Raw genomic sequence first — 13,715 nt, forward strand, 5'->3', positions numbered from 1 at the left:
TTCATCAATCGCTTTCATGTTTTTTCTTTTAAAGTTTGTTGGTAAATGTGCGGGTAGTTATCCAAATGTGTTTGATTATGATGGTGGTGATGATGATAATGAGGAGGAGGATGATTAATGGTGATGGTGGATGTTGTTTATTGTTGGTAGGGTTGATGGTAATAGTGTTGTTGGTAGTGGTGATGATGGGAGTGGTGAATAAGGTGATGGTATTGGTGGTGGTGGTGATGGGAGTGGCGGTGGTGATGGGAGTGGTGAATAAGGTGATGGTATTGGTGGTGGTGGTGATGGGAGTGGTGAATAAGGTGATGGTATTGGGGGTGGTGATGATGGGAGTGGTGAATAAGGTGATGGTATTGGTGGTGGTGGTGATGGGAGTGGTGAATAAGGTGATGGTATTGGGGGTGGTGATGATGGGAGTGGTGAATAAGGTGATGGTATTGGTGGTGGTGATGATGGGAGTGGTGAATAAGGTGATGGTATTGGTGGTGGTGATGATGGGAGTGGTGAATAAGGTGATGGTGTTGGTGGTGGTGATGATGGGAGTGGTGAATAAGGTGATGGTATTGGTGGTGGTGATGATGGGAGTGGTGAATAAGGTGATGGTATTGGTGGTGGTGATGATGGGAGTGGTGAATAAGGTGATGGTATTGGTGGTGGTGATGATGGGAGTGGTGAATAAGGTGATGGTACTGGTGGTGGTGATGGTAATGGTGATGAAAGTTGTGGTGGTGTTGGTAGTACTGATGATGGTAATGATGATGATGATGATGATGACGATGGTTGTAATGATGTTAATTGTGAGGACAATACTATGACACCAATTGTGATGTGAATCTAGCCTCTACAGTCCTGGAACTTTTTCCACATTTAATCATTGGTACAGATCTCCTTAAGCAAATGACGATATAACTGTCAAAAAATCTTTCCACTCGAGTGAGCATCATTTACTTTTGAAAAATTTGTTAAAAATCATTTACGCAGAACTACGAAATAGTTGTGTGAATAAAAGTAGCAGTTAATCATGAAGAACACATGAACTTTAGGTTAGAAGATTGATTGTAGGCTCTTGTATCATAGTTTTGATTTTGTCTAGGGTCTGTAAGGTATTTTGTTTTCCTAATTTTTAGTATAATTGTCATATTTCAATTTAATTCATGAAGTATCTTGGGTTGGCGTTTATAAGGCTCGTCCTTTCTTGCCACTGCCCTCACTCATGTTAACTGGATTTTATTGTATACTCGTGTCATCTATCTTATCTGTTTATATGTTTGTACTTTGTTGATTTTTTTTATGACTGAAAAAATAAATACGAATTGAATTGAATTGAATTTGAGATATTCTTTTACCTTTTATCGCTTGTTTTCCTTGCCCAAAACACTTCATAAAGCACCATTGCGCACCCTCCCTCTCCCCACATAACGAGGCAATCGTGATGATATTTGCTTTACACTGAGCCGTGATTCACATACAATGGCTTAAGCTTGATGTTAGGTTTGTTAATCATTGTCAAGCTTGAGAAAAGTGTGGAGAAACAAGTATTGAATGAAATATGGTCCCACTTTAAATTATACAAATTTAGTGAAAGAATACTGGAGATATCTGAAATAAACTTTTGTTTATATTCAGTTGTGTCCTCAGATCCAGCTGGAGCAAAAAAAGGGGTAAAGGTTTGATCTACTTACCCAGGGATAAAATGTTAATTTGGGTGACAAAGTTGTTACAAAAATATTGAAATGTATTCAAATTCGCAAAAAATGCATAGGAAATGTATGAGAAATGTACCACACGGTCAGTTTGTTTTCGCCTTTTTTCCTTGACACAGTGTTAAAATGAGCATTTCTGGGCACACCGATTTATGCGAGCTTTACAAAAATGGACAGTGCTCACTCAAGTATAACATTCTGTCAAAATGTTTACTTTCATTTGATAGATGAGACGCAAACCTACGAAAGACCATTAGTGCCACGAAGAAAAAAAAACATTTTTACCAATATTGTAATCTGTATATACAGATTATAATCTGTTTATACAGATTAGCAGAAATACCGTAATCTGTATACACAGATTAGTAGATATAGTGTTTTTTTTCCTTCGTGGCACTAATGGTCTTTCGTACAAACCCAAGAATATATGTGAAAAAATTATACCCATATTGCATATTTTTTTATTCCCAGGACTTTTTCAAAGTGTAAACTTTTTACTGATACGCACTCAGTATAGTGATTTAGTTTTCATAAACAAAGATATCTACAAATGATTAAATATGAAAGGACACATCTTCTTAGTTCCATTTTAAACCATGTTGTGTTTAAAATAGATTAACAAACAAAGTGGTTACTTTTATTTCTTTCTACAAGAAAAATATGACCCCTATAAGAACAACAATCCTTTCGCATCCTCATACATTCAAAACAATTTATATTTACCTGTATTTGGGCTTCAGACTTCATTTGCACATCACTTTTGGTATGCCAAAAAGGAATAAAGCAGCAAAGAGAAAAGGGACATTGTGGGGTTATCCAGTCACGGACCTTTTGCCTTAAAGTTTTATTTATACATTAAAAGATGGATGGATCCATGGAATATCATTGCAAATTTCTCCAAGCAGATATCATTCACGAAAACAGCATCCTCTGTCTTACTTATGACATAATCAGTTTGTCTGCATTTTTATTTTATATGCAATTATTAAATTTGATTGGTATTAATGATGACAAAATCCTTTGAATTAAATGTCAAATTGATTTCATTGCATGTCCTTGAACGGATAAAGTGTGTCGTTTGTCAATAAAAATCCGCAAATTGTCAACCGTGACTCAGGCTCTGTTGAACCGAATAGGGCCCCTATAAAGAGATAACAATTTGTCCAATCTGTTTTCTTGAGCCGCTCCCCTCAATGACAAGCTCCTATTCTGTGCGACAATTTGTGCGCTGCAGTCTGATGAAATTTTCTTCAAATTTACGAAGAGTGACAGCAGTTAATGCGAGCTGGAGGAATAGAATTGGATGGAAGTATTGGAACTGCTTGCCAGAACCGACTGACAGTTTTGGTCAGACATACGCAAGAGAACGGCTATCAATCTATAAGTTATTTGTTAGTTATTAAAAAATGCAGTAAATGATACTGAAGAGTTGCCAGAGCGGTAGGCAAAGGGCGTGGTTTTAACTTACGGAGACTTGAAGTGGACAAGCTTACTCGATGATTGCCTGTGATGAACTGCCCTGAGCTGAACAACTTTGAGCCTCAGGGGTTTATTTGGCATGAAATATTTACATGCTTGATTTATATACAACAAAGATAAATAATGAATATTTAAATAGCAAAGATAGAAAATAAAAGAAATACATGAATATACATGGTATGAATAACAGCCATTGAATATTTATGAATGAAGACAGAAGGAGAGAACCAATCAGAGAATAAGAACTAATAGCAAGAGTGAAGTATGAGTGAACATGAGCATGAACAAAAGAAATGGATGGAAGAGTGAATCTGGTATGTTGAAAGGAATGTAAAGAAGGTGATGGAAGAAAGGATGGAATTTTGATGACTAACAGAAGAGAGGATGATCAAGAATAATGAAGAACACATCTATAAATAACATAACTATTCGAACTTGAAAACCCTGTTTACACAACAGCTGAAACAATATCTCCTCTTACAAATAAAATGTCCTCATTTTAAAATTAATCTTCATGTAAGAGAAAAAATATCTGTTTGACAAAAAAAAATATGTTTTCTACCATGATTTTTATGATACTATGATATCTGAATAAAGTACTACAAGTTTTTATTCCATATCAATCAATGTGTGACTTCTAAATATAACATTTGAAGTTTCCTTTTTTAAATATGTATTTCTTTATCTGCAATGAAGTTTTATCTACCTTGATCAAAGAAGTGACAATCAATTAATCAACATGGAAAAAATAACTGTTTCACAATATATGAAAAATTATCTTTCAAATTCTATAATCAGAAAATATAACAATCTCTGAGAAAAAAAAATTCCATCAATTTGTCGAAGTCATAATCAATTTGACCAAAACTTTGAAACTTTGAAAACTTTTTTAATATGAAAATAAGACTAAATATACATATTTTTTGTACAATAATTCAATAATTATCCAACATTGTCAAATTATTATCCAAGCAAAGTATTTGGGGGGGAGCAAACTTCTTCAAATTTCAAAAAAGGATAACATTTTTATTTCAATACTTTCTAATTAAATATCACCTAAATTGAACTTTTCACGATTCAACTGACAAATCTAGTAGTAGTAGACCTAGGTCATTCAAAATGTAGATAAAAGTTTACCTTTGGAAAAGAATGTACATCGGAAACTTTTCATTTTGCTAATAAAATATGTACCTTGTTTTGTAAACAAAACTTTTTGAAACTCCTGTTTGAATGTTATCTTTACAAGGTTTAGAACCCCCAAAAATGTTCAACATCAAATTATTTTATACATGAAAAAATTAAATGATTTCAAAATTGGATAATTAATATTTTAAAGTACAAAATAAATAATTTTCCTCTTGTTTGTATCTTCTATCTAAGTAAAACATTTTTTTTCAAATTGTGAATAAAAATATTTCATCTTCTATAACACTGTTTCCTTTTTTTCACGACTTCTGTTGCAAGACTTGAAATGATATAAATGTATCCTTTTTAAATGCTTCTTTGCAAAAAAAATCAAAATACTTGTTTCTTTCTAAAAAGAACCAATTCTGAACCTTTTTAATTTTTGTTCTTCAAAATTTATATAATTTCCTTTTTTTGCCAAATTGGATACACATTTGACAATTTACAATTTTATGAAGAAAACTGCCTATCAATCAAACTTTAAGTTCAAACAAAACGGCGATTTACAGTGAAATATGACTGCTTCTGACATGTAGTCTTATAATGTGAAATCAGAATTTTGTGTATTCCTGTAGTAGATTGAAATATGTGCCATATGGCATCAAGCATGAAGGGGATAAAAATGTATACGAAGTAAGATATGCACAAAAAATGCCACCAATTTATAGAGCGGCTAGAGCAGTAGGCTCTATGGATGTCCTAAAATGGAAGAGTGAAACTTGAATGACCATTTCATGAAATAAAACAAATAAATAATGTTATTATGCTTACTAAGTGAAAATGACCATTCATTAATCAACAGCATCAAGTTTGAAGCTTGGTATTTGACATTTATTGATAATATTGAATAAATTAATTTAGTTTCATTTGTCCTTCAATTATTTTATTGTCTTGGTTTAGTTTTCTGTTAATTAGTGAATAAATACTATTGATTTATTTTTAATTCTTTACTGATCAATGGACTGACTGGTTGTTTATATTTTCATTGTGTAGTAATTACAATGATGCTTGTTTTATTTCACAGAAAAAAAATATATTCTATGCTTAACTGATTGTTTTCAAACGTTGTTACCAGTTTTGCACTGATACATTAAAAAAAAAACAAGTGCACACCTAGTTACCATTAATGCATATAGCATTTCCATTTATTTTCAAGCAGGATAAAAGAGCATTGTAGATTAAATGCCTTGCTCACAGGCATATCTGCCGCGGCCGGGGATCGAACCCTGGACTTTTTCATGTATAGCCAGGCGCCTTAGACCACTCGGCCACGGCACCTCCACGAACATGAATGTAACTGATGATCACAACATTCAACTTACAATGTATCTTACATTAGCACACATGATGGAAACATTTTGTAACCTTTGTCAGTGTGAAACATCAACCAACTAATATGAAAAGATTTATGAATTATCTTTGTATATACGTGGAAATGTTGTTCTCCCCTATATCTATTCACGATTGCTTAATTTAATAAAAAGCAAAGCTTGCAATATCACCTGTCAAAATATGAAACATCACAAAAGGGTGATGACCTGTGTATTAAAGGAAAACAGTACTTTCAAAACTTCAATTCGATTCTTTATTTCATTTCCATTCAAATATAATACAAAGAAATTAAAAGCAATATAAATCATTAATGGATTGATCTTTCACAGAAAATCAGTATAAAATAGAATTATATTGGAATAGGAGTAGACGAAATAATCAGTTGTCTCATGATGGATTAAAATGGGAATTATAATCTTGACAGTTTTTCTTCCAAACTATATAAAGAAGCTTCAAATGTAACAAAAAAGTACATTCCTTTTCTAACTTGTTTTCTTCATATTTTTCTTGAAACCTACCTCATTTAAAAGATGTTAATGAATTCACATATTTTGGTCAGTCATTTTATTTCTCCTTCAGCTGTTTCTCCCATATTTTCTTAAAACCCTTTCAACAACAAGGTTTTACCATAATTTATTCACATTGTGTCATTCAGGTGCATGGCATTGAGTAGATTTGAAATTTCATCTCCATTTATATTCAAATTTTGTGAAAAATTAGAAAGATTGACACATTCTTTGGCTCTTGTTTGGTTTAGGTTAATAAGGGAATTTAGAAGAAAAGGCAAAAATCACTTTTTAAAAGCTTGAAATATAAAAAAAGCAAACAATACCAGTCGTTATTCCCGAGGTAAAGAGACCGTCTATATCCATTAAGAATAAATTCATCAAGTTTTTGTGACACATTAAATCCTTCCACTCTGTCTTTATCGAAGCAGCAAATGTAGTCTACTCTCTCTGATGTGATCACAGCCTTTGATGTGTCAATTGTCCCGCTTCCTCCTATTCTCCCTAATGAAAGTGGGTCAACCAAATCTAGTCCCAAATTTAAATCAATTGACCTATTTGGGATTGGCAAGCAGCGTTGATTGTGATTGAGATGTCAGTGATTGGGTCAACTGTTCAGATTTGTTTATCTCTATCAATCTATTAAGATTAGTTTACATTGATCAGTCTCTATTTTCTTCACATTGTCTTTTTGACCAAAGTTTATCCATGATAAATACAGACCTACCTTTATAAGCAAAGATTGGAATTAAATTGGACCCTTTAGTTATTAAAAAATCAACAACTATATACTATGTTAACTTCTGAAAGTAATTTTTTATGTACCAGGTTCAACTTGAAATAAATTTCATCTTATGTCTCTTTATGTCCACAGCTTTTGTGATTGATTTTTATTCACCGTGACCAAACTGGTCCTGAAAAAAATCAGTTGTAAACTCTGAATTTCCAAAATGTAAAGAAATGTACTTGCACGTATAAAGTCCTAAAATCAGTAGTATTTTTAAACTGTCAACCATGCTTATACAGTATGTATCAAACAAAAAACGGGACAGATTTGAAAAGTCTATAAAATTTTTGTTTAAAATTATGATCTCTATATTTTGGTGTCAATAGGTTCCCTGAAATCGTATCCTCTAAATTCCATTAAAATAATTTAGTTTCGTTCATGCTTCAGCGAACACGGAATGTTTTTGTTTGGAGGATTGCGCCAAAATGGCATAAAGTGATGAATATGATGGTCGGACTCCTTGCTAATCAGCAGAGTTTCTCTTAACCTTTTCATTATATTTGCCATAGTTTTTTTTAATTATACGGTCAAAATTAATTTCCAAATCTACTTACTTGCTTGAATATTTCGGTTGTTGTTCCTTTTCAATATGTTCTCTTTTAGCTTTGAATATTCCTTCTTTAGGCAAGAACTTTTTTTTTTAAACCGAAGTATGGGAGAGCGTGTCTTTTTTTCAAATCCTTTCATAGTGTCCTACGAAGATTATGGTGCCTTTGAACAGTGGCCTACTGATGGGTGAAGGGTCTGACTTCTGCTCTCCCCAAATAAAAAAAATCATGACCAAGAAAATAAAGTAGGAAGGAAAATGACAGAAAACATAGAAAGCGAAATATTGTATCATTTTCTGAATATTATGTCAAAATCACAAAAATTTACATTTTAATAAAAAGTGGAAATTTTTGCTTGCTCGCTTCACAACTTTTCCATACTTGCTCCTTCAAAATTTATTCAATATACCATTGCCATTGACAGACATGAATCCTTTCCCGTTTGTCCTGTCCAGTGGCGTACTTAGGATTTTCCAAAAGAGGGGTGGGGCAAATTAGAATTTCGTCCGCCAAAAAATTTGTAATTTGACAAGCAAAAAAAAAGTCTTCACGTTCAAGAGTTCAAAGGAGCGGGCCACTTGTTCTGCTCTGTCAGCATGACTCGTCGGGGGGGGGGGCAGTCTGCCCCCCCCCGTAAGTACGCTTATGGTCCTGTCAAGCACATAATTAAACTTGGTGAAGGATTCAATAATCCCTTGAAAATAGGATTCATGTCTTTTATAGCTACCATAACATAATTTGTTTCACATAACAAAAAGATTTGAATAATTACAAATTCTCCCAATTAGTAATGCAAATCTTCTTACTTGGGTTGACAAAAAGTCTTCTTTTTTACTTATGAAGGAAAATTCAAAGATAAAAAAAGTTTAAGTGAAAAACAAAATAATTAAGGTAAAAAAATTTGTAAATGAAATTTGACAGCATAATTCGAAAATTATGGCAATGATAATGAAAAAATTAAGAGGAAGTCTGCTGATTAACCAAAAATTCTTTTCATCAAATTTCTGCCATTTTTGGCGCAAGCCTCTTTTTGAACCCCAGACAAAAACGTCCCGTGTTCGCTCAAGCATGAACAAAATTATTTTTTATCGCATTTCAAAGATAAGATCTCAGATCATCTATCAACATCAAAATATAGATATAATAATTTGAAACAAAGTATTTATCGACTTTTCAAAACTGTCCCGTTATTATATACGCACTGTATGGAGGACTCGGAGAGAGAGAGAGAGAGAGAGGAGGGGGGGGGAGAATATGGGGTGGAGTAAAGCCCCTTTTACACCTTCACGGAAGTAACACGGATCATCCCGGATTGTCAATCCGGGGTCATCCGTGTACAGTCCGGGACTACCGTGTACACTCCGGCTACTCATCCGGCGCCATCCTTGATGTACCGGCATGTCCGGGAGAAAAATTGAACATGTTCAATTTTTCATCCCGGAGTACAAGGACTGATAATAATCCGTATTCATCCTTGTAGCCTCCTTGTACATCCGTGTAGCTACCGAATGCATCCAGGAGGCTCCTTGTAAGAACCGGGTGATCCTTGTTGATACCGGCTTTATCCGGGGTCAAATGTTTGTATTGTTTGCGTACATTCATAACCAAGCACGAGCATGCTCCAGATGCTGCAAAAAGGGACGAAACTTCATTCTAGCAAGATCAGTGGCGTAGCTACGGGGGGGGGGGGGGGCCTGGGGGGCACGTGCCCCCCCCCCCCTGAGATTTGGTGTGTGCCCTCGCCCAAGGTGCCCCCCAGAAAAAAAATTGGGAGAGCAAAAAAAAGGGAGAAAGAGAAAAGAAAAAAGGAAAAGAAGAAGAAAGACAGAAGAAAAAAGAAGAGGAAAATAAGAGGAGGAAGACGAGTGAATGAAATAATGTTAGGGGAAGATTTGCAAAAAAAATCTTTCATGTTATCATATACAATTTTTGCTTGCGCTTCGCGCCAGAATTGCCTGTTCGATGAGATTCATATCTTGTTCAATAGACTGATATGGAGCAAGTTTTGAGGTCAATATACAAAACATATTTTAGCTCGGACATCGAGCTTTTATTATTTTTTTTTCATTTACAAATTTAAGTGCTCTGTAAAATGTCCGTTTTATGATCTACATATCAGCATTTTAAGCTCACGCTGCGTGGTCACATTGTGTTTGATTTGCCAGGTTCATATTGTCTATGTGAATTCCATTAAACGAATGTTCCATTAAACGAATGTTCCATTAAACGAATGCTCCATTAAATGAATGTATTCAGAATGCCCAGATTCTAGGTCTAAATCTAAAACATGCGCGATAGCCTGCATGTTCTTTATTTAAAAGTGTACTTAAATTATCCAGTTTCACATCAGAATATCAATAATTGTCTGCTCACGCTTCACGATCGCATTATTAATGACACCCAATTAACTATATCATATTTATGATTTACAAAATATGAATAGAGTTTCCTGTTTTTAGGTCTAAAATCTCAATTTTCTTCCTCTCGCGCTTCGCGCTCGCATCAATTGTTTTGTTACATACCTATCCCATTTATTAATGTAAAAAGTGCTTAGAATGACCATTTTTTAGGTTGGAATGTAAAAAAAAAAATTTGCTCGCGCTTCGCGCTCGCATTATTGAAACATATACCGTCTTCGTGGGTAACTGTAGGCAGTCCTTAACAGGTCCCTTTTCGATATTGCTAGAATAATTAATACAAATTTCTGCTCATGCTTGGCGTTCGCAGTAACCATCTAGTTACATACAAATCTTGTTCAGGATCACATAAAACATTGCCCAGAATATTAAATTTTCAGGACAAAATACATGAAAGTAAAAAAAAAATTGCTTGCGCTTCGCGCTCGCACTTTTTATGAGGCTTATGAGATTATTTGATGTTTATGTTGTTTTATAAGAATAAAACTAAAAAAATGACTGATCGGGGAAAATATAGGTGAAGATAATTTCGGGCCCCGTCCCTTATTAGCGAAAGTCGGATCCGCCCTTGTGACACATACACACACACCGGAAAAAATGGCCGGTGCCCCCCCTGAAAAAGCAAGGACCCCCCAGTGCCCCCCCCAGGAAAAAAATTCTAGCTACGCCACTGAGCAAGATGCCGGCGACAAGAAGTGGTAAGGTCCGTGTAAAGACCCAGTAACATCCGTGATCATCCGGGTATTCCGTGTTGGCTCCGGGAGCATATCAAATAGGATCCCTATTGCTACCTTGCCTATCCTTGTAGACTCCGTACTTTTCCGTACATATCCGTGTAAATAACCAGTTAACTCCGTACTCACTCCGGGAATGCTAGGAAAATACAAATTTGGCACCCCGGATCACAGTGGCGTAACTACGGGGGGAGGCATGGGGGGGCACGTGCCCCCCCCCCCCCAATCGGCTGACCAAAAAAAAAAAAAAAAAACGGGGAAAAGGAGAAAAAGAGGGAGAAAGGAAGAGGAACGTAGTGAGAAAGAAGAAATTATTATTCATTATAATGGTATATTACATTATAATCATGTTATGTTATATTACATAGGAAACATTTTTATCATAACTTTATGAAACATAATTTGCTCAGGGCCTGTTGTCATTGTTCCGGGTGCTCGCATTGTCAGTTTAAAGAGATATATATACCTGTTGTACGAAAAACTCCCGTTTCAAGTCAATATACACCAAATATATTATTGTTTTATGTAGTGACATACGCTTCTTTTTTCATGACTACTTAAAATGATTGCCCCATGTTAAGGTTTTAATATGAAACATTTCCTGTCCGTAATTACGTTCGCATCAGTGGAGTGGTGAGATAATTCCTAAAATCAGTCCTTAAAATGTCCCTTTTTCTGATCTGAATATCAACAATTTTCAGCTCGCGCTTCGCGCTCGCATCATTTGGTTAGTGAAATAGTATGGTCTTAGTGAATTCCTACTAGTAAGCCTTAGAATGCCGCTTCAGGTCTGAATTATCTAAATTTTCAGCTCGCGCTTCGCACTCGCAATATTTGATTAGGGAGATGCGTATAGTAATCATGATTAAAATGACTTCAAAAAGTGCTTCATGTCTTCAGATGTAATTCTAACAAAATCGGCAAGCGCTTGGTACTTTTGGTGAGATATGTATACTATTAAGGGATTCCTAAAATATAGTCCTTAAGAGCTACCTGTTTGGGGTCAATATATACAAAAATTTCGGCTCGCGCTTCGCGCTCGCATTGTTTCAGTAGCGAAACATGTACGTATCATGATTACAAAACCGATTATAATGTCCCTTTTTAGATCTGAATATCAAAATTTTCAGCTCGCGCTTCGCTCGCATTATTTGATTGCTAAGATGCGTATTTTCATTTGTGATTACAATGACTATAAGTGCTTCCTTAAAATGTCTCCATTAGGTCGGTATACCTGACAACTGAGCGCGCGAAGCGCGCTCACTAAGTGACTCAAAATTTTGGCTGGTGCCCCCCCCCCCCAATGCCGTGACCCACGGTACGCCACTGCCGGATCATCATGGACTGAGATCCGTGATGATCCGTGTTGCATCCGTAAAGGTGTAAAAGGGGCTTATGACATTGCTTGACAGCTCGTCTTCCTCCAATTGTTTACAATCATGAATGAATGAAAGAATGAACGAACGAATGAATGGAGGAATGTTGTTGTAATGGTAGACATGAAAGAATGAACGAATGAATGGAGGAATGTTGCTGTAATGGGAGACATGAAAGAATGAACGAGCGAACGAATGAATGGAGGAATGTTGTTGTAATGGTAGACATACTGTTTGAAAGAGATTCAAGAGTGGTAATAAAAAAGAATACTTAAATCCAGACTGAGTTTGAATAGGGACCAGTCGCACATTAGATTTAGATTTAAATATTTTGGATTCAAATATAGAGCTAAAAGATTTGATTTACAATCTTTTGATATTTAATCCTTAAGATTAAAAACTAATTCCAATATTCAGCTGAAACCTGTTCACATCCATCTAGGTTTATTTCAAATCCTTGAAATTCAGAATTTAAGCAAGCAAAAAGAAAAATAGAACCTCTTCGAAATCTGCCACCCATTTTTTTTTAATGAAATGTTCTATATTATATAACCTACTGAATATGACTCTATATCTCTATTCTCTTGGGAAACACTCTTAACGTGATATAGTATACACCACAAAATTTGAGTTAATAATCCTCTTGCGGTTTATACAGTAAACTAGCTATACGCCATCCATTTTAATACTACCCGTCCCCATAATCAAGGCATCTTTAACTTTTGGGGGAATTCTTAAAGATTTCGAAATATTCTCGGACAGTTATGGGCCCTGACATTCATCATTATCGTTAGGGGGTTTCATTTGGCGGTGATTAGGGAGTCTCCAGTCGGCAGGACCGGGCTAATTTCTTGAGAGGTGAAGGGATGCACGGAAGCAGGGAGAATGACCTCTGGAAGACTCCCAGCATCATCTAAGAATTTCATTAGGGGACGGGGGACTAATAGATGGGCTGTATTAGATGGAAAGTAATTGACTGATATCTGGATGAATGGGGAAGATCTGGGAGAAGGAAGATGGGAGGTTGGGTTTGTGGTTTCTAAGAGCTAAAATTTCATTTGAAAATAAAGATAAGTGAAATGAACAGACGGTATATAGGAATAGAGGACAGATAAATGTTGAAGAGAAGGGAGAGTAAAAAAGTGGAGGGAAAGAGGCTATAGAGACAAAAAAGATGAGATGGGGGGGGGGGTGAAAGAAAGGTAGTGAAAGAGAAAGGGGAGGAAAATGTAAAATTCATTGATTGATGTTTTTATCAGAGAAGAGAAAGAGAGAGGGGGGGGGGGGATGTCCCCACAAGTATACAGAATGAGCCCAAATATGACCAAACTTATCTACTGCTTTTCAAAAGGATGAATGCAACATAAATAAGAGTAATCTTGAGAGTATTCGTTAAAATAAAGCCAGGTATATTGCAGGTAAGCAATACAACCACCGCTGGCCATCTTGAATTTCTCTTTAGTCAATGAAGTAAAAATGTCAAATCTGTAATTCTGATTTCCTTTCTCCTTCAGTCAGCATAATTGATTTGTATACACATGCAAGAAATAATCATTCCCTTGATATAATATGTTATCATCATCATCATCATCATCACAATCACCATACCTATATTTCACTTCCGCCTCACACTACTCATTTTCCT

Source organism: Lytechinus variegatus, chromosome 7 (genome assembly GCF_018143015.1).
Source record: "Lytechinus variegatus isolate NC3 chromosome 7, Lvar_3.0, whole genome shotgun sequence".
Taxonomy (NCBI): Eukaryota; Metazoa; Echinodermata; class Echinoidea; order Temnopleuroida; family Toxopneustidae; genus Lytechinus; species Lytechinus variegatus.